Raw genomic sequence first — 7,500 nt, forward strand, 5'->3', positions numbered from 1 at the left:
TCGTGTGTGTGTGTGCTCTTTGAGCAGTTTCCGTTCTTGTGCCGTCCGTCCAGTGAAAGGATTTTTTATTTTTTTTTATTAAGTTACGGCGCTTGTTTTCGTGCAGCTCTACGTGGTCGTGTCCTCGTACGCAGTGGTGTGTTTGTGGAAAGTCTCTCGTTGTGTTGTGTTGTGCAGTGCAGTGCAGTGCTGTGCGTGCGCCAAAGCCTCTGGATAAAAGAAAAAAAATTATATATATATATAAATACACATTTTTTTTTCTAATTTTTTTTTTAATTAATTTTACATGTGGTAAGTATGCATGACTTATACCATCCTTTGTATTGATTTATTTGGGTCGTGTCTTTTTTTCCACATTATTAGCCTTCTTGTTCTCCTCCTCCTCCTCCTCCTGCTTATCATTATTGTAGAAATGTTTTCCTTTTTCTTTTTTTCCTCTTTCTTTCTAAGCTTTTAGTTTCCACCAGAGTGTCGAACCGAATTTTTTATTGGTTTGCTTCGATTTGCGGGAGCACAAAAGTAATGTAGGACATTAAAATAGCACAACAAATAGAAGAACAAGAGGTATACAGGACAGGCGCTGATGTTGAACTAGTTTCATTCAGGAAAAGTGAACATGTATATACACACGACAGGCAAAGCAGCACATATTCTTAAGGGTAGAAGATATTTGAGCTGGGATGCTGGTGTCTCCCAGCACGATCAAACCATCCGGGGCTATTGCCGCCTTCTCGGCTGCCCTCGGCACTTATCGTGAATAAAAGCTATATATGTATGTTTACTTTTCCTGGATAAAACTAGTTGAAAGTGAGTGCCTGTCCTGTATACTCCTTGTCCTCGTCTTTTTTGCGCTATTTTATATATTTTACTAAGATGAACCAACAGCGTACCGTATTAAAAAGAAAAAGAAGAAGCTAAAGTGATATTATATTTACCTGGTGCTTCTTTTCGTAATAGGCACTATTTCAAGAGTGCAAACGGGTATCTTTCCATTCATTTGTAGGGTTCGCTTATTTTCAGGTGCCGAGAAATAAATTGCTTTATTTAAATTTGATGGAGCAGTAAATGACAAGCTACATACATATCTGTCTTTCCTTGTTTTTTTTTGTGTTATATTTTAGCCTGAATTTAAAAGTTATCAGTCTGTTGGGTCGCCTAAAATACAGGTGATTGGCATTTGAGGTTTTTTTCTTTACAAGATAATGGTTGATTCAATTTAGCAAGTAAGCATCAATTGTGCTACTTTTTTTTTTCCTTCATCTTAAATAGAGCTAAGCAATCAACTCGACATGACGGCTACTTAATTTGTCGCTTTCTTACCGCCTGTTTTCCGAAACTGTGTGCTTTCTTTTCGTCGTCATCGACTTTGGGCTGCCGCTCCAAGTCCATAGAGCCTTTTTTTTTCAGCTATCCCTGCCGTACACCCTTGTACTTCTATTCATCGTCAGACTAATAGACAGTTATATTTTCTTCCGTACAGTTCCAAGTTGGCGGGTCAGTTTCGGTTCGGCTGAAACTAACTCCTCGGTTCCGGTTTTTCGTTCGCTTCTGTTTTCGGTTCGACACTCTGGTCTTCACCGTGCATGGCACCCCCCCTTCCTTCCTTCCTTCCCTCCCTCCCTCCCTCCCTCCCTCCCTCCCTCCTTCTCTCCCCTTTTCTCCTCCCTGCAAGAAAACAAACTGTCGTTTCGAAATGTTTTCTTACTTGAACTGTGAAGGTTTTCAAGTGCATTTCCTTTCCTCCTTTATTGAGCGCACAATTCTAGAGTGGAACTTCCCTTCTGACATTGCAATAAAGTTTCCTGCACAAGGAAGAAAAACCTGCCATTTGACCTCCCTTGTGTGTGCAAAGTGTCAATGTTCCTATATTATGCTTGAACATGGTCTTTTTGTCTTCCTATTTGTCGCAGAAATCATGTATGTGTATGTATGTATGTATATATATATATATATATATATATATATATATATATATATACCAATATCGCACTTTATGGATTAATCTTGCACGACCTGTGAAAACCACGTATCTCTGGCTTTCCTCACGTTCGATTTTCGAGCAATTTCTGAAGCTAGCTTGGGGAGATTGATTTCGCTCGCACACAATTCGAGGCGCGAGGACGGGCATGTACGAACGCCTACGTAGTCGGGACGGTAAACAAAACTTACACAAATTAAAATCCTGCGCAGATAATAAAAGAAAGAGCAACAAAAAAGTATGGGCGTCTTTCTTTACTAATTTCTTTTTTTTTTTCTTTTTTAGGATTGTAAGCGGACGGGCTTCTTAAACGATACCAAAAAGCGAGACACAATTTGACAAACGGGTCACGTCACAAGAAAGAAAATCCCACATCCTCAAGCGTGTAAAAAATGCACGCAATATCTACAGTACTGGAATTGGAAGCGCTGCCAATCTCGCGTGCACTAGCCCAAATCGCGTTGCTCCTGCTCACGTCAAAGCGACACAGACCTCGTCGGAAAGGTACGCTTTCTGACGCGGTCAACCGGTAAAAACACTATATATTGTAAAATTCTGTACTTTGGACGTGATTAATTCAGACTGCTTTGCGGCTAGCTAAGCGCGCGTTCCTTCCCAATGAAACGAAAGAGCGAGATTAGAAATAGAGGAAATAATTCCCGTGAAAAGAAAGAAATTCGTCTCTTATTGAGCTTGGCAGTAAAGCACGCGACATCTCCAGTATTCCGTTTGAAAGCGTTGTCCATGGCAAGTGCAGTAGTGTACAGTGTTCGGCTCTCGCCCAGTTGAAAGCGCCAGAAAGCCCGTGTCGCCTCGCGACACGGGTAACCGCTAGAAAACACGCACATTTTAAAGTCGCGTGATTTGCACTTGATTCCTCGGAAGTACTTTGTGGGAGACGAAGCGGGCGTTCCATGCCAAGGACACGGAAGAGAGAGATTAGAAATAGAGCGAACAATTCGCGTGAAAAGAATAATATTTGTCTCCTATCACACTTGCCACAAAAGTAAGCGAGATTTCCAGTATTCCGTTTGAAAGCGCTGCCCGTCGCAAGTGCAGTAGTGTACAGTGTTCGGCTCTCGCCCAGTTGAAAGCGCCAGAAAGCCCGTGTCGCCTCGCGACACGGGTAACCGCTAGAAAACACGCACATTTAAAAGTCGCGTGTTTTGCACTTGATTCCTCGGAAGTACTTTGTGGGAGACGAAGCGGGTGTTCCATGCCAAGGACACGGAAGAGAGAGATTAGAAATAGAGCGAACAATTCGCGTGAAAAGAATAATATTTGTCTCCTATCGAACTTGCCACAAAAGTAAGCGAGATTTCCAGTATTCCGTTTGAAAGCGCTGCCCGTCGCAAGTGCAGTAGTGTACAGTGTTCGGCTCTCGCCCAGTTGAAAGCGCCAGAAAGCCCGTGTCGCCTCGCGACACGGGTAACCGCTAGAAAACACGCACATTTTAAAGTCGCGTGTTTTGCACTTGATTCCTCGGAAGTACTTTGTGGGAGACGAAGCGGGCGTTCCATGCCAAGGACACGGAAGAGAGAGATTAGAAGTAGAGCGAACAATTCGCGTGAAAAGAATAATATTTGTCTCCTATCAAACTTGCCACAAAAGTAAGCGAGATTTCCAGTATTCCGTTTGAAAGCGCTGCCCGTCGCAAGTGCAGTAGTGTACAGTGTTCGGCTCTCGCCCAGTTGAAAGCGCCAGAAAGCCCGTGTCGCCTCGCGACACGGGTAACCGCTAGAAAACACGCACATTTTAAAGTCGCGTGTTTTGCACTTGATTCCTCGGAAGTACTTTGTGGGAGACGAAGCGGGCGTTCCATGCCAAGGACACGGAAGAGAGAGATTAGAAATAGAGCGAACAATTCGATGAAAAGAATAATATTTGTCTCCTATCAAACTTGCCACAAAAGTAAGCGAGATTTCCAGTATTCCGTTTGAAAGCGCTGCCCGTCGCAAGTGCAGTAGTGTACAGTGTTCGGCTCTCGCCCAGTTGAACGCGCCAGAAAGCCCGTGTCGCCTCGCGACACGGGTAACCGCTAGAAAACACGCACATTTTAAAGTCGCGTGTTTTGCACTTGATTCCTCGGAAGTACTTTGTGGGAGACCAAGCGGGCGTTCCATGCCAAGGACACGGAAGAGAGAGATTAGAAATAGAGCGAACAATTCGCGTGAAAAGAATAATATTTGTCTCCTATCAAACTTGCCAGAAAAGTAAGCGAGATTTCCAGTATTCCGTTTGAAAGCGCTGCCCGTCGCAAGTGCAGTAGGGTAAATTGTTCGGCTCTCGCCCAGTTGAAAGCTCCAGAAAGCCCGTGTCGCAAAGCGACACGGGTAACCGCTAGAAAACACGCATCTTTTTCTTTTGTTAATCCCGTGCTTCTCACTTCGTTCCTTGAGAGGACTTTGTCGGAAACTAAGTGGCGGGGCCTTCCAAACGAAACCAATGGTAGAAACAATGAAGTGAGCAAAGAAGAGTAGTGTAAAGAAAGAAAATTGCCTATTATGAAGCCTGCCGTAAACACGCGCGATACCGCGAGCATTCGGATTAAAAGCAGTGACAATCTCACTTACTATAGCGCTCATTGTTCGGCTCTGACACAATTCAAAACGCATGAAACGCCCCGTGTAAATATTGGTTTACTTTGTAATAACAAAGTCGATAAACTTTCTGTTGACCATGTTAACATGAACTGAAAGTCGAAAAGAAGTAATCAGAGTCAAGCAGGGGTCAGCACGTTTTTAATAAAAAGCGAGAAATAATTTTTTTTTATAGGGGTAGGATGTATGTACGTATGGAGGCACAGAGGAAAAAAAGAACATTTATATATATATATATACACACAAACATACATACATACATATATATATATAAGGAGAGAGAGAGGGGAAAAAAATAAGAAAGAAAGAAGGACAAATAAATGATACTGAATAGAGTGAGAGACAGTAAGTCAGTAAGTCAGTCAGTCAGTCACCGAAACTGATAACCACAAACTATGTACAGAATGCTCTTGAAGGATCTTTATACTTATCGGTGCTATTATGTGGAGGTGGGGTCTGTCGAGCGTTCGATTGGTGCGAGCGGCGTCTGACGACGTCGCCGACGCCTTTCGTCGCCGTCTCGGCCGCTGCCTCCGCCGCATGGTCGTTACAGCAACGTACCTGCGATCTCTGGCGTCTGCCGTTGGGGTCGGTTCTCGGGTGCACCTGTGTCTTGAAAACGAATGCGAGAGGAGGGTGTTTCGGAGCGTCCGCGCTAACCGAACCGTGTGAAATGACGAGTGCGTTCTGACCGAAGGCCGGGGTGCGTCCTCGCGTCCTCACGGGACCTGAAAGCTCGGCAACGCTGCGAAGGCGTCGTCAATGATTTTTTTGGCGTACGACTTTCTGTTGCTACGACGAGAAAGAAATTTATGCGCTTCTTGCCGCGTCGGTACCGACCTCGGTCGGGGATATTCCGGCTGCGCGCTCGAACGTGCTTCATTTCTTCTTGGATTTGGAAGTAATTCCTAAGCGTTGTGTGTGTTTGCGGTTCGTAAGGGGCGCCTGACGGTGGCCCCGCGTCCGCGCGTTGGTAGGGTTTTGGGCGACCCACCACGAAAAGATTACCTGGTTGATCCTGCCAGTAGTCATATGCTTGTCTCAAAGATTAAGCCATGCATGTCTAAGTACATGCCGAAACAAGGCGAAACCGCGAATGGCTCATTAAATCAGTTATGGTTCCTTAGATCGTTTCTTCCTACTTGGATAACTGTGGCAATTCTAGAGCTAATACATGCAGTGAGCCCGAAGCCCCTCGGGGCGACGGGTGCTTTTATTAGACCAAGATCAATCGGGCTTCGGTCCGTTTTGTGTGGTGACTCTGGATAACTTTGTGCTGATCGCACGGCCACGAGCCGGCGACGTTTCTTTCAAGTGTCTGCCTTATCAACTGTCGATGGTAGGTTATGCGCCTACCATGGTTGTTACGGGTAACGGAGAATCAGGGTTCGATTCCGGAGAGGGAGCCTGAGAAACGGCTACCACATCCAAGGAAGGCAGCAGGCGCGCAAATTACCCACTCCCGGCACGGGGAGGTAGTGACGAAAAATAACAATACGGGACTCTTTTGAGGCCCCGTAATTGAAATGAGTACACTCTAAATTCTTTAACGAGGATCCATTGGAGGGTAAGTCTGGTGCCAGCAGCCGCGGTAATTCCAGCTCCAATAGCGTATACTAAAGTTGCTGCGGTTAAAAAGCTCGTAGTTGGATCTCAGTTACAGGCGGGAAGTGCGTGGACACCACGTTACGGCCCGTGCTGAACATCATGCCTGTCGTGGCTTGGTTCCCTTCATCAGGTGCCTTGCTTTGGCCGGCGCGTTTACTTTGAAAAAATTAGAGTGCTCAACGCAGGCGATTCGCCTGAATAACAGTGCATGGAATAATAGAACAAGATCCTGTTTCTGTTCTGTTGGTTTTTGGAATACAGGATAATGATTAAGAGGGACAGACGGGGGCATTCGTATTGCGGCGCTAGAGGTGAAATTCTTGGACCGTCGCAAGACGAACTACTGCGAAAGCATTTGCCAAGAATGTTTTCATTGATCAAGAACGAAAGTTAGAGGTTCGAAGGCGATCAGATACCGCCCTACTTCTAACCATAAACGATGCCAACCAGCGATCCGCCTGAGTTACTCAAATGACTCGGCGGGCAGCTTCCGGGAAACCAAAGTATTTGGGTTCCGGGGGAAGTATGGTTGCAAAGCTGAAACTTAAAGGAATTGACGGAAGGGCACCACCAGGAGTGGAGCCTGCGGCTTAATTTGACTCAACACGGGAAAACTTACCCGGCCCGGACACTGGGAGGATTGACAGATTGAGAGCTCTTTCTTGATTCGGTGGATGGTGGTGCATGGCCGTTCTTAGTTGGTGGAGCGATTTGTCTGGTTAATTCCGATAACGAACGAGACTCTAGCCTATTAAATAGGTGCGTGGTTCTCTGCACCTTGCACCCTTCTTAGAGGGACAAGCGGCTCCTAGCCGCACGAAACAGAGCAATAACAGGTCTGTGATGCCCTTAGATGTCCGGGGCCGCACGCGCGCTACACTGAAGGAAGCAGCGTGTTTTTATCCCTGTCTGTAAAGACTGGGTAACCCGTGGAACCTCCTTCGTGATTGGGATAGGGGCTTGCAATTGTTCCCCTTGAACGAGGAATTCCCAGTAAGCGCGAGTCATAAGCTCGCGTTGATTACGTCCCTGCCCTTTGTACACACCGCCTGTCGCTACTACCGATTGAATGATTTAGTGAGGTCTTCGGACCGATACCCGGAGCGGCCTTTCGGTTGCGCCGGTGTGTTGGAAAGATGACCAAACTTGATCATTTAGAGGAAGTAAAAGTCGTAACAAGGTTTCCGTAGGTGAACCTGCGGAAGGATCATTACCGGATGTTATTTGGCATCGTTTTGTCTTCTTCCTCTTGTACGGGGAATGGACTCGATGTGCGAATTTATCTGGCGCCAATCCCGACCAAGCTTGGATGCC

At 45.9% G+C, this 7,500-nt stretch overlaps 1 non-coding gene across 1 annotated transcript; it reads left to right on the plus strand.

Annotated features, from left to right (window-relative positions):
- Positions 1-5,583: 5,583 nt before the first annotated feature.
- On the plus strand, positions 5,584-7,399 carry LOC120847189. The gene has a single exon (XR_005717264.1). It is a non-coding gene; the product is annotated as a small subunit ribosomal RNA (ribosomal RNA).
- Positions 7,400-7,500: the final 101 nt, after the last annotated feature.

Source organism: Ixodes scapularis, unplaced genomic scaffold (genome assembly GCF_016920785.2).
Source record: "Ixodes scapularis isolate PalLabHiFi unplaced genomic scaffold, ASM1692078v2 ptg001158l_1___fragment_3__unscaffolded, whole genome shotgun sequence".
In the NCBI taxonomy this organism is placed as follows: Eukaryota; Metazoa; Arthropoda; class Arachnida; order Ixodida; family Ixodidae; genus Ixodes; species Ixodes scapularis.